A 15115-nucleotide genomic window follows, 5' to 3' on the forward strand; every position below is an offset into this window, starting at 1 on the left:
CTTGAAAACTTAGAACATCAGCGACAACAGATCTTGCAACAACAACTTTAGGTTTTTCAAATGCCACATGTTAGTGAATACAATTAAAAGAAAAATTACACTTAGACCCAATAAATCTCCACACTGGGGATTCAAAATTTGACTAAAACACTAACTCCTCATTTACTGCATAAAACTTCCGTGTCTTTTCATTAAATTTACTAGTTTATTGTTTAAAATACTCCAATACCACAATGTCCTTACTTATGGCTCCAAATTGGGATGTAAACAAACCATTCAGCATCAAATATGTAAGGGTCAAACTATACAATTATATCCACCATTTTGGAATTTGCTGCAAGAGTGGTACAATATATAATCAAGTTCAACTATATATTCATAAGTTTTCACATTCACAAATACACTATGGCCTCAATAGAGACAGTTTTGCAACCTTAGCTTATTAGTTCTGGAATCAAAAACTAAAAACTAGCAAAACAGTTGAATATCATGTAGTAGGCTGAGGACAAAATTGCAACTACCATAAAGTTTGGTGTGAATGAAACAAGTAGCATTCCCAAATAATTGTAGTACAGCTAGGAACAAAGTCTAGCATAGAAGTATTAGCAAATCTAATAAGCTGACCCATGATATCAAATCATTGGATATATGACAGTAAAAAATATAACAGTTTCGATGAAGAGATAGGGAACTCCACCTACAATTTACAACATGTCCATTATAAAACATGATCTGTCATACAACAAATCCCAAATATATAGTGTGTTTGTGAATAAGCCTTTCAAAGTTAGAATGTATAGAGCTACATACAACAATATCTTAGTAAGGCAGTTTATAGACAATGCATGTTGTAATTTGAATTTCTAATGTTAACAATTCGTGTTATCTAAAATGTAAATATGTACACATAATTTTTTAACTTGATAAGTTTATAGTAGTTCTTATTACACTGAAGCAATACATTACTTGATAAATATGCGACAATTCTTACTACATTGAATCAACAATTACTTGCAAACTAAAGGGCTTGCAAGCAACGGGAAACATCTCCATCCTCTACCTACGCTGGAATTTTAACTGTCCGATAAAGTATGAAAACAAGGATGCAAAAACAATGGGGAAGGCAATGAGAACAACCGCCACAATAGCTAACTGGTCATGGTGAAACCCGAAGTAATCTTCTAAGAATGCAACAACTGTTTTGGTTTCTCCAAATACCACAATCTTTTTATTTATATCTCCATATTGTGATGTAAGCATACCATTGAGCGACCAAGATATAGGGGTCAGATAATACATCCAGATCCACCACTTTGGAATTTGCTGCAAGAGTAGAACAATATGATCAGTTCCACTATATTTGCTTTTCAACTCTTAGCGCCTACATGTACTCTGTGGCCACAAGAGAGAGGAGTTTTGTAGCTACCATGAAGTTTGGCGTCAATGACACAAGTAGCATTCCCAAATAGTTGTAGTAGAGCAAGGAACAAAATATTGTATAGAAATACCAAAAAACCTTATAAGCTAATCGTCACAAAAATAGCAGTTTCGATGAAGAGATAAGAAATCTCCAGTATCACCTACAAAATTAGTATCCACAACTACTAAGCATTGAATATAACTAAAATTAACAATAAATAAGAGAAGAAGAAGAAAGAAAGAGGTTCATATCAAGATATTAACTCCGCCTCTCTTTCACTCTCTTCCCTTTTTGGATCAAGCTAGCACAAGTAAACATGTAAAAGCAGTTGGAATAGATGAGATAAATTTCTCATGCTATCTCTCTCGAAGATCTAGCAAGAATCCAAAGTACATCAAATTTACAACGTTTGGGTTTACTCATAATGCCCTGAAAGCAGCCAACGATAAATTCAATTAGTTCCAAAGAAAATTATACCTATACAAGTGAATAAGCCCATGAGGAGTACATCCTTGCAAATATTTCCCGATACATAATAGTTTGCTTTGTTGCAACATGTGATAGAACTGTTGAGTAGTTATTTATGCCCAAGAAGAGCACAACAACATACATGGAACCAAATATATTGAGTAAATTCAGCTGGTTATTCCTAATGGATAAAATAAGAATCAAAATTAGATATTTGCATAACTACAACATCATGCAGAAAATTGTATATCTTACAGATGCACAATCTTAAGTAAAGAAAAATCTACAACTGTAAGAATCACGCTTATTAGACAAACACTTCATAAAAGAAATTTTGGTTCTACTATCACTTACAATGTGCAAGCTCAATTTAGCCAAGGTATCCGGTAGGTAAGACTAGAAATTTTTAAAATGTAATAAACATTCTGTAAAGGTAGTAGAAATCTTAGACATTAAAACTTACAATTTTTTTCCTTCATCCCAATAAAGAACCCCAAAAATTAAAGCTGTTACAAGCGTATGCATGATATGCATAAGGTTGTATGCAGGACTCCTCCAATAAGCCAAATGTTGTTTCCATAGGCAAGATTTTAATTGTTCCCAACCATTTTGTGAAAAGTGTGTAGGAAAATACAGATCTGTTGACCCAAGAGGTGGACTACTCAACTGCCTTACAAGCTCCATGTTTTTCCTGTAAATGGGATAATATTAGAAATCACATCAAATTTTAAAATGCCGATGCAGGTCATATGAAGATCATTCATCTTAAGGACAATATTTTATTCCACAAAATAGATGTTTTTAAGAGAGACTAGCACAGCCTTCATACCTTATAACACTAAGGCCACATAAGGAATGACAAACAAAACACAAGGCCATTCCCCCATGCATTTCAAGAAGGATGAAAAGCAAATGGCTTTTGATTTAATTAACTTTATGTCAGGAAGAAGCTATGGCAGAAATTCCATGGTATCAAAGTTACCTAGTAGAGACATTATTTCACATTATACAGCAACAAAACCAATGACAATTGTAGCTGAACTGAGCAACTCACTCATATAAAACAGAATCCCTGTACTTCTGGGCAAAATCTGCACCAAGTTCTGCTTCTGCGGATATAGAAGTGACCTCTAACATCCATGTTGCTGGATTGTAATTATTTCTAATCTTCGGAACTCCAGGGATACTCTGTCAAAGTAAAAGTTCAATAAAATTAATTACTCAATAAATAGTATTACTTAAAATAAATGAAAGTAGGGGGAAAAAAGCAATAGATAAAATGCGTTGCTACGTCAAACTGACCTCAAAATATTCTATAACACAAGCCGAATGTTGTCCTAATGATCCCGAGTATATTACATGTCCACCACTTTTTAGAAGAATTAGCTGCATTAGCAAGAAAGGCATGAGATAAGTAACTATTCTAGATTCGATAACAAGAAAATTGTTGCTTATTATCCAACACTAGGGTCTCATATACTCTTTTTGGGTAGTAGGCTGGAATGCATCTCACAAATTTATAATCTGGTTGCTTCTCCTCAGAGTACAATATTTTCTCCATTTCGGTCAAATCTAAAAAACTCCTAGGCCTTTATTTATTCCCTCAGTACAAATGCATGTATTTCTGAGATTAATAAAACTCCTAGGACAAGGTAACAGCTTCTTGGTCTTACAATTTTACTTACCCTTACAATTATAAATTGTTAAAAAAAATTTACCTCATCAAATGCTTCAAATATGTCAATACTTGGCTGGTGGATGGTACAAACAATTGTTCTTCCTGTATCAGCTACATTCTTCACAGCTCGCATAACAATTGCAGGTGCTCTTGCATCCAAACCCGTTGTTGGTTCATCCATGAAGATAATAGACGGGTTAGAAACAAGCTCCACAGCTATTGTAAGTCTCTTGCGCTACTCATTTGATAGACCACTAATGCCAGGTACGCCTACCAAGGCATCCTTTATTCCATCAAGCTCAATGGTCTCCAAGACTTCATTCACAAATTCCTACATGACATGCCATAGTAGTTTTCACAAAATATTATCTCAATGATGAATATAAAATCAAACCTTTGATTCATGTGAGTACATAGAGAACTTACAGCTTTAGTTTTTGAGTCTATCTGAGGAGGCAGTCGTAGCCAAGCAGAAAATATCACCGATTCTTCAACTGTGATTTGAGGAGAATGTATGTCTGTTTGTTCACAATAACCCGACACCCTAGCAAACGTCTCTTGAAGCTTGGGATACCCTCCAATTTTTATGTGCCCTTCAATATAGCCTCTGGTCTTTCTTCCGGCTAAGACATCGAGAAGAGTTGTTTTCCCAGCTCCACTGACACCCATCAATGCTGTAAGAGCACCAGGCTTCAATGCACCCGTAATATCAGAAAGAATTTGAAGTTTTTTATTGGTGAATCGCTTTTCTCTCATTTCCTAGAAGCCAAAAAGGAAAAACAATGACAGGAATTAATGATGTAATGTAAACAGCTGTCAATCCAGCAGCAACCATAACCTTATATGAATTAAATGTAATTACCAAGGGGATGTCAACATAGTATTGCACATCTTGAAACACTACTGTTAAGGGTGTAAATGGTAATACCATTCTACCTGTTAATTGAGACAAGACACTCGTTTAAATGTTGGAGAAATATATGTTTACAGTAATGATCTGAAAAATAAGCAGAAGAACAATAAAATTGATAAAACCTTTATTTGATTCTATACTATTCTGTGCAGGAGAATTTCCAGACTTTTTTTCTAGACAGGAACCATCACGTGAATCTTCACTTCCCTGTATTTGGGAGAGCTTGTCATGCGAGATAACAACACGAGACGATCCAGGAGCTAGATGTTTATTAAACGATGATGAATCAAAATCTAGCTATTGTTGCATTGTTGTTTAAGTCTAGGAAGCACGGGTGCGGCGTTTGGGCCGTTGCACCTGCGTCCGACGCGGGGACACGCAAGCGATGCCACTGCCTGCGCGTCCGTGCCGCGTCGGACATTAAAAAAATAATTTTTTTGGCGCGATACGCGCCGATATGGTGCCGATTCGGTCCTTATCGGACGCAACACCGATACCGGCCGATACGGCCGAAATTCAAAAAAAAAAAAAAACAACAGATGCGCAATGCACCGTTTTACTTGGCCGAAAAAAAAAGGGTGCAAACGGTGCGTTTGGAAAAAAACAAAAACCCTATAGCTCTCAACCAAAACTCTCATTTCTCTTCAATTTTCAATTTTTCACTTCTGCTCTCAGCCGACCCAGCCCTCTGCCTCTTCAATCTTCATTTTTCTTGCACCTCTCTCCCACTCTCTGCCTTCACTCTTCAGCCCTTTGCCTTCACTCTTCATTTTAGTTTCAAACTTTTGAGTTGTATTTTAATTTTCGAACATCATGGAATGTTTATATAATGGAGTTGTATTCTAGTTATTATTTACTATTGTTCTTAAATTTGGTATATGTTTATATAATTTGAAAAAAAGTATGTTTAGCAATATATTAAAAATATAAATAAAAATATTTTTAATAATTTTTTAATTGCCGCACTCCACCGCACCGCACCTTACTTTTTCAGAAATTGCCGAGCCCCGCACCCACTCACGCAGCTGAATACCAAAACGCACCCATGCTTCATAGGTTTAAGTTAAAATATAATAACAATCAAGAACACAAACTTACACTTCAAGAAAGTTAAGGCCAGGACATATCCAATGTTAAAAACAATTATAAATCCAAATAGGGCACCGAGTGATATCCAATAAGGATATACATCAAAGTTCAGTCCACGGCTTTGGAGTATTTCTTGCCCTATGGTGGTGTTTGTGGTTAACCTCTACAGACAAGAAAGGAAAACAAATTTAGCCAATAAGACCATATATATACTCTTGATGCTAATGAAAAAGTTAATTACAGAAATGGCAAGCTATTGACAGGTTTATACGAGGAGTATTAATGCTCATGTCCTACAGCCAAGTTAGTTGTTTAGCAGCATGTATAAGCAGACAATTTATTGTATACAATGTTTAATTGTAATTAGATTGTGCACTACTTAGTGCTTAGTGTTTGAAGCCAGCTAAGACAATAGAACTTCAGCTAAGATTCACTATTAAGCAAGAATATTGGTATTCAAGAAATAACATATTGATCAGAGATGACTGTCTTTCAATGCCGATCTCTTTGGAGGAGCCATACAACTAGTAGGTCTGCCCCTTGCTCATAAGTAGCTGTATTAGCTAAAAATAGACAAAGGATTATTTGTTATGTAATGAGAGACTCAACGTTTGCCATCGTGGGGCAAGAAATTCATTTCAAGAAAGGCCCATTTCTCCATATGTGATAGGAGAAACCCAGAAACCCCACTTCAACCAAACAGGCATAGAAGCTGCAACCAGATGCACAACTCAGCTCATCCTTTTAATTGATTATATATTTATATTAGAATGAGATTGGAGAAGAGGTAAGATAACCTTACATTGAGTTATAATGAAGCCAGAGAATACTAACACTATTAATATTGCAAAACTACCAGCTGTCATGGAAGCATTTTTGGTCTGGAAGACTGATGCCAGGAAACGGAACATGGATAATGAAGATAAATGCACTGCAAAAAGAAAAATGAACTGACGGAAGAACCTGAGCACAGAAAACGATCAGAGATTCATAACTAAAAAAAAAATGAGACTTCTTGAGCAAAAGAAAGTACTAGTATAAAATGCTTTTTTGAGGATATAGCACTTGAGAAGCTTTGGATATGCAATTGCTAGTTGATGAAATCGGGGGAAATGCAATAATATATCTACATATTTTCATGTCAACCTCACCTTTCGGCTTCAGGGCTATATCCAATAACATAATACGTAAGACATGTCCAAACTAGAGATTCCACAAATGAAATAGGGACCTTTAAAATACTTGCTGGAATTGCATATGCCCAAGCTGGGTAAAAACAAAATGTTTTTTGTTCGCAGAAGACTTCAAGCCTTTGAATAGTCATGGACACCTCTGGAATTCCATCAACAAGAAGGATGACAAGAGCATAAAACAGGGAACCCATATAGTAATTTGCATGAAGAATATCAATATCCATCTGGGTCCGTAAAAATACTCTCATCGTGATACATGCAGTGATGAGAAGCTGCAGATAGAAAAGAAAAGGAAAACATATTTTCAGATTAATAGGTTTACCTTCCCCCCGGGTGGCTGTCCAAAAGAAGAAAAAAAAAGAATGAGAAACAAACGCAAAAGTATGAATCTTCACCTGAGTTGTTTTGAATATATAGATGAAAGAATTCCTTTTCATGAGAAGATACTCCCTTGAAGCACATATTCTAAATAGTTCCCATTTAGAAAGAGAATACACACTAAAGGAAAGAGCATCTTTATGGCTTTGGGATTTATCATATGTCTCTGAAAGCTCTTCATCTAGCTTCTTTCCACAAGGAGATTCCTTGAACTTCCTAGCGAACATATCAACTGAAACATAACTGTAGGGTACTTCCATTTGATACCAGTACTGTGCTTGATCTTTCCTAGAGATAACCTGCATAAAGATAGGATGAAGTAGATCTTTCAAACAAACAATTTTTTTTTTTTTTTATAAAAAAAGACGAGTATAGGCTTCTATTCACTTGCCTCTTGGACAAACTCAACAACCCCTTTCCTCTCAGGACACCTAAAACCACAATCCTCAAAAAAATTTAGAACATGATCACGTGGACCATGATACACAATCTTCCCTTCTGAAATTAAAATAAGGTCATCAAAAATATCAAAGGTTTCTGGTGCTGGCTGAAGAAGTGAAACTAGTACAGTAGCATCTGTGATATGCACCAGCTGCTGAAGACATATAACAACTTGAAATGCAGTGGAACTGTCTAATCCATTTGTTATTTCATCCATAAACAAGGCTTTTGTAGGTCCTACAATCATCTCCCCTGCCAAAATTTAATTTGATTCCTGTGGTCAAAATTCTTATCGGAAACTGGGTTTAGTTCTCTCTATAACTAAAACTACTAGATAGCAGAACAGCTATCAGTCTTCTATTCAAATTACCTGTTGTCAATCTCTTTTTCTGACCACCAGAGATACCTCTTCTCATGGCATCTCCAACTAGAGTGTCGGCACAGATATCAAGTCCAAGGATCTGAGAAGCCACGGCAGCAACATATATAAACTGGTAAGGCAAGTATCAATTACAGGGTACATGTTTAATTTCAGCTCAGTTAAAAAAGAATGACCTTCAGTATGTAGTCTGTTTGAAGGTTTCCTTTTAGTCCTTTGGCTGGAATTGCCTGTCAGAACAAATAGCATAATCAATATTAAAACATCTAATCTCATGAATACCATCAAGAGTAGGAACAAAATAATATCAACATGACTGTGAAGTATTAAATAGACTTGCATAAGAATTCTAGTATTTCAAGTATTCCATTTGACATCAATCAATAAATATAAAAAATATACTCTTCTGTACATTAATTTATATCAACTCACATGATAATGCACACATGTAACCCATGCTGCTGTAGAACATATTCTAATGAAAACATTCAAATACATTGAGTGAATACTTTAGATTAGCAACAATAAAAAAATAGGCCTGTTGATTCTCATTTATAGTTTGATTTAAAATCCAAAATGAAAATCATAATAGAATCACATAGATCAGATGCGAAATACTCATAACATCATGAAGTAAGAATGTAAATTTAAAAGGAAACTAAATTTTAGTTATATTTTTGTCCTTCCAAAAGCAATATAACATTAGCACAATCAGAATCCTACACATTTCAATGTCTTTTGCTAATAATATGATTGTTTCCATGTCCAGCAGAGAACATTCAAGATTTGATCAATAATTTTTTGCATTATCTAAAGTTTTCCATCATTTTAGCAAAAATGTTTTCTCATGTAGTTTTATGGGATTTGTTTCAAGTTTGTTGTTAAAAACTAGGATAAGCAAGTTAACCTTTGATGTTGATTTTTCATATAGCAAAATCAGTTGGCTTCTCCTTATAATACATATAGAGAACAAAAACTCAGTCATGCTACAAAAGTACAGATGACTACACAAACCTGAAGGAAAAGAAGACTGGAGATGCAACAGGTACCTTCATGTAAGTGTCTATATCTGGATCAGGAATAATTCCAACTTCCTTCTCCCTTTTACTGACCTCCACCATAATATCTTCATTAGGCCAACAACAAATGGTGCTGTTATTATTGTCACTGTTGTGCAGTGAAGGGACATCATAACTAAATCATCTATAATGTGAACACTAAGGAATGCTTACCTGCTCGGCTTCCAACACCCTGACAACGCGCTGAAAAATCCAGTATTTCCCTCACAGTCATATCTGAAATGTGCTTGTCATTTTGACTAATATAAGCTGAAGTCTTTTGAGGGACAAACTCTTCTAGCTTGTATCCATTATAAGTAATCTCCCCAGTAATCTACTGGAAAAAGGAAAATAGATAAATAATACAGCACTTGCGAACAGACTAAAGTACATCCCATCGAAAAAGTTAACAACTCAAAATCTCTATTCATTTTTATGCGCATATTTAATTTTAAGGCAAGGGAATAAGCATATTTCAATTTTAAAATTTTAAATTTCCAGGATGTAGATAGGTTTAGCTTTGAGATTCTTTTGATTTTTATATCTTCATTCTGATGGTTTATATAGACATTTTAGTATTGTGAAAGTGTGAAACCTTGAGAGATTGGTTTAGAGTTCCTGACAGAGCCTTCAAAAGGGAGGTCTTCCCACAACCCGGGGGACCAAGCAGTAGAGTTATCATGCAAGAAAGGTAAAACCATGTAAATTCACTTCTTTCAACTTCTTTATTTCTATAAAATAATTCCCATATTGTTTATTATGAATGAGAACATGTCAATTGAGGAGGCAATAGAGTATGGTTTTAGATAAGATAGAATGACAGAAAAGATTACAAATTTCCCACCCAGATTAGCGTTTGGAAGATTCATAACCAACCACAAAGTTTTGGGACTCTAATGTAGTTGTTATTGTTCTTGTTGTTTTATACAAGAAAGTGCAAATTGAAGGGATAATATTCCCTGTCCAAAGCATCATAAACTTTGAGGGTAATATATCAAAGAAGATTACAAATATCAAAGTATTATAACCTTCCCAAGTGAAAGTTCTGCAATGAAAATATCCAATTTTATCATTAAAATAAATACCATTACGAAGATGTATGGACAAGCCAACAAAGTGATGAACCTAATTTTAAGTATTTCTATAATTCTATACATCCATATGCTGATATGCATCACAGAAACAGTAAATACATATTTAACTTTTTTTATCCAGTAAAAGAGATCCTTTGAACTTTAACTATTGCAATTTCCTTTACCAAAATTCTTTTCAAAGCTCAAAGACAAATGGTTTAGAGGGGAGAAAAAGGGAATGAATATTAACCAGAAATGATATATCCAAGTTCAAGGGAGTACAATGACAACTAGATAGGCTAAAATATAATTTTGTTCTTAATATGTTGGTTTAATTTTGATTTTTTTCCCCCAAAATTTAGAAAGTTTCAACTTGAAAGTCCCTCAAAAATATATTTTAACAAATTAAAAAAGGGTTTAGCTTGGATAAACCAAACATTGTCAAGTATTAAATGTTCAAAATCAGCTCCTCAACAAAAGTAAAATGTTCAAACTTGGTTCAAGCTCAAACCAAGCCTACAAACAATGCTTGAACTCGAGCTTGTCAAAATGTCTAAAAGCTTGAGCTTAGCCTGTTCAACTTAATTCATTATTCAAGCCAATCTCAAGCTCAATATAAACTATAAAGCTCCTGAACTTAAGATCCTAGACAAATACATTATCACACCCATTTTAAGCATATTCTCAAGCCTATTTGATTTGGAAGAGTGTTCTCTCAACTCCCAATGAATGGAAAAACTTACAATGATATGAGTCTATTTTTCAAGCCCATATAAAACTTATTACTAAGCCCATAAACGAGCCTAGGCACGACTTTTTTTTTTTAGCAAGCCCTATTGGTCATGAGCCTATTCATTAACCTTTTTTTTTTCTTGGGCTCTTCTCATTTATAGCCCTACTGCCTAGTTTAAAGCTTACAAGGAAGACAAAAATATATGTAAGGTAACAGAAGATAGCCATATCATATGCTTTATAAATTCCTATTTCAATATGGTTATTAATTTATTTGGTATAATGTCTATTAGTTTTTTTTCTTTTTCTTTTTTGAGATAAAAAAAATAAAATAAAAAATAAAAAACTTACTAGTTAAGTTTCAAGAAAGTTAAAATTCTAATCCAACTATAGTTTATTTCAGCTAAACTCTATTAACTAAGTTTCAAAAAATTTAAAATTTTATTGATATAAAATTTTGATAATTTTAAAATAAAATTTAAAATTTGTTTCAATTATTTTGATAATTTATCATAATATTTTATTTTAATATAATCCAATTTACATTACATATCATCCTTATATCAAGTAGCTTAATATATATATATATATATTTGTATTTCGATAATTTAATCTAGATGAAACCCTATTTTAAAATTTCAAGTGACTCACTAAAATTTTGGAACTATTTTAAAATAAATTTATCTTTTAGATAGAATTTTTAATTAATCCGTACGTCGCACGTACATAATATAAGTATATTGAATAAAGGACTATAAAACCTAAATCATAAAATTGACTAAGAAAAAGGCATATAGCTACCTCCAAGCTTTATGATACCACTAACTTCGTTAATTATGCTTATCTTAGCTAGTCATGACTTTGAACCTAGCAGCTTAGTGAATGCCTGTTAAGAAAGAAGGAAAGAAAAATACTTGTTATAAAATAACCAGAAAAATAAAGTTTAAAATTAAAAAAATAATGTTGTGAAAATGATATGGACGTAGCACCTCTCTTTTATATATTATAGATAAATATAAACATTTTATATCTCTAATAAATTATAGTTTATACAATTCAACAATATTCTGAAAATCCAGGTTTCTCCATTAGATTAATTGTCAACTATCCTTCCCCAAAAAAATGCCAAATGTCAGAATTCCAGATATAGCCACATAAGAGTTTAGACAATGTACATAATTAATTGTATGCATTTTCACATGCATCTGCACTAAAGTTTTTTGCAAATTGGTCCTAAGTCTTAGGGTGTGTTTGGATACTGCTTATTTTGTTGAAATTGAAAAATTATTGCTGAAAGTACTGTAGATAAATGTAAAAATTTGTTGAAATAATACAATGGATCCATGAATAGTGCCAAAAAGTGCAGTAGAACCCATGAATAGTAGCAAAAATAAGCTGCATAGTGAAATAATTTTCATTTTTCATTTTAACCCAAACGCACACCTAATCCATTTTTCTTTGCTAATTGGCCATATTCATATATACAAATATGTATGCATGTGACGATGTTAAAGTCAAAACTACAGGTAGTCCAGAATCCATTGACAAAATAGTATATGATCAAGCTCTAAATAGTAAATACTCTTAAAAAGAAAGCACTTACAGAAAGCATGTTTTTAACAGAATTCCATAGAGTTGGTAATTGCTTGCCATGAACCACTTCACACTCTGCCTCCACACGCAGATTTTTGTATCTCACCTCCACAGTGGGCAATTCTACACCAACTCTGCAAATACAGTTCAGTTTCAACAAAATGAATCCTTCATATATACAAGAACAAAAGTATAAATGAAGACATTAAAAGAAGTGCAATATATACATTAGCTCGTTGAGCAATGAAAAATTATCCTAAGAGCAATTAATAGCAGCAATATATCTCTAATCTCTTTGTATGACTTACTTTGGCATCAATTCCATTCAAATTTGATTCTACATCCATGTTTCTCGTATATACTTGCACATGAATTTTACTAGGAAAAATAGCAGCATGATATACTAATTAATGTTCAAATACTGCATAATATGAATGTTCATATTGCAATGCAAGTTTTTGTTTCTCTATACATGTATGACTTACTATGGCATCAATTCCATTCATAATGATTCTACATTTATATCTTGCTTGTATGATTTTTTACTAGAAAAAAGTAAACAAGAAAGTAGAAGGCTCAATTACTTGTCTATCCGGTTTCTAATTTTTCTCAATAAGCGAAGGCTGTCGTGCTCGATGTGCTTGATGAGCTTCTCTATGAAGACATGCCGTTCTTGAGCTCCAAGCTTGGTAACATCAATAACCCTTTTTTCTTTAGTATCATTAGCACCAACATCATCACCATCGTCATCAAATAAGGATGATCTGAGCCGCTCAAATGTTGGCAATCTCTCAATTGCAGCCCACTGCAATGCATATACAGCATCAACATCAGCATCACCACCCTTTGTAGAACTCAATGATGAAGCACTGCTTCGGAAACTTGAGGTAGGACGCTGAAAAGATGATCTAATGCTTCTTCCTATCTCTGCCAACTAAATTCTCAGTGACTCTATATCATCTGTACCAATCATCTGAGCCATTTTCGTTGAACTTGGAGAGCCTCAACTTGCAAGAAAAAGGGTAGAAAGAGCTGTGTATATACATGTATAAACTTTGCTTATGTTCAATTGATGAAGTCACACTTATTCATAATAGCAAGTAAATTAAAACCTAATGCCGCAAACTATGGAGTGACTTAGGCTGATTCTTTCTCTTTTCCATCTATATTACTATTGTTTTTTACAAACGTCAATTATTTTTCAATAAGGTGTGGAAAAAGAACCATTGTACGTATGTTTGTCCAAGTTTGATCCCAACATGATCTATTACTAAAATTTCATATATTTATGTTGTACCAAATTGTGTTGGGTATATCACTATAAGTGGCATTCTCAAATAGAGTGTTAGTACGTAGTTTGTGCTCTCTAACATAAGCTCTCATAGATGGCGTATGATTGATGTGCGGAGTAAAAAAGTCCATATGAAATTAAATGGTAGATAGTAAAGACTTGTTCTTGGCCCAAAAATAGAATGGTGGTGAAACCCACAAAGAGGCAATAACTCACATTCAAAAGGAAGAATGTTGTGTGTGTACGTGCGCGCACGCGCGTGAGAGAGAGAGAGTAGAAGTCACACTAAAGGAAAAGTAAAGAAATTGAAAATTTGATATAACTTAGTAGAAGTCACACTATTGTTTTTTACAAACGTCAATGAATTATCCAATAAGGTGTGGAAAAAGAACCATTGTACGGAGAGAGAGAGAGAGAGAGAGAGAGAGAGAGAGAGAGAGAGAGAGAGAGAGAGAGAGAGAGAGAGAGAGAGAGAGAGAGAGAGAGAGAGAGAGAGAGAGAGAGAGAGAGAGAGAGAGAAGTCACACTAAAGGAAAAGTAAAGATATTGAAAATTTGATATAACTTAGTAGAAGTCACACTATTGTTTTTTACAAACGTCAACTAATTATCCAATAAGGTGTGGAAAAAGAACCATTGTATGTATGTTTGTCCAAGTTTGATCCCAACACGATCTATTACTAAAACTTCATATATTTATGTTGTACCAAATTGTGTTGGGTATATCGCTATGAGTGGCATTCTCAAATAGAGTGTTAGTATGTAGTTTGTGCGCTCTAACATAAGCTCTCACAGATGGTGTATGATTGATGTGCGGAGTAAAAAAGTCCATATGAAATTAAATGGTAGTTAGTAAAAACTTGTTCTTGGCCCAAAAAGAGAATGGTGGTGAAACCCAAAAAGAGGAAGAACTCACATTCAAAAGGAAGATTGTTATGTGTGTGTGTGTGTGTCTGCACGCGCACTCGCGTGTGTGAGAGAGAGAGAGAGAGAGAGAGAGAGAGAGAGAGTAGAAGTCACACTAAAGGAAAAGTAAAGAAATTGAAAATTTGATATAACTTAGTAGAAGTCACACTATTGTTTTTTACAAATGTCAATTACTTATCCAATAAAGTGTGGAAAAAGAACCATTGTACGTAGAGAGAGAGAGAGAGAGAGAGAGAGAGAGAGTAGAAGTCACACTAAAGGAAAAGTAAAGAAATTAAAATTTTGATATAACTTAGTAGAAGTCACACTATTATTTTTTACAAACGTCAACTAATTATCCAATAAGGTGTGGAAAAAGAACCATTGTACATATGTTTGCCAAGTTTGATCCCAACACGATCTATTACTAGAATTTCATATATTTATGTTGTACCAAATTGCGTTGGGTGTATTGCAATGAGCGGCATTCTCAAATAGAGTGTT

At 33.9% G+C, this 15115-nt stretch overlaps 1 pseudogene; it reads right to left on the reverse strand.

The window, feature by feature from the left end:
- Window positions 1-1050: 1050 nt before the first annotated feature.
- On the reverse strand, window positions 1051-13397 carry LOC142629726 (pleiotropic drug resistance protein 3-like; annotated as a pseudogene).
- Between the last annotated feature and the right edge of the window lie 1718 nt (window positions 13398-15115).

Source organism: Castanea sativa, chromosome 3 (assembly GCF_040712315.1).
Source record: "Castanea sativa cultivar Marrone di Chiusa Pesio chromosome 3, ASM4071231v1".
Classification (NCBI taxonomy): Eukaryota; Viridiplantae; Streptophyta; class Magnoliopsida; order Fagales; family Fagaceae; genus Castanea; species Castanea sativa.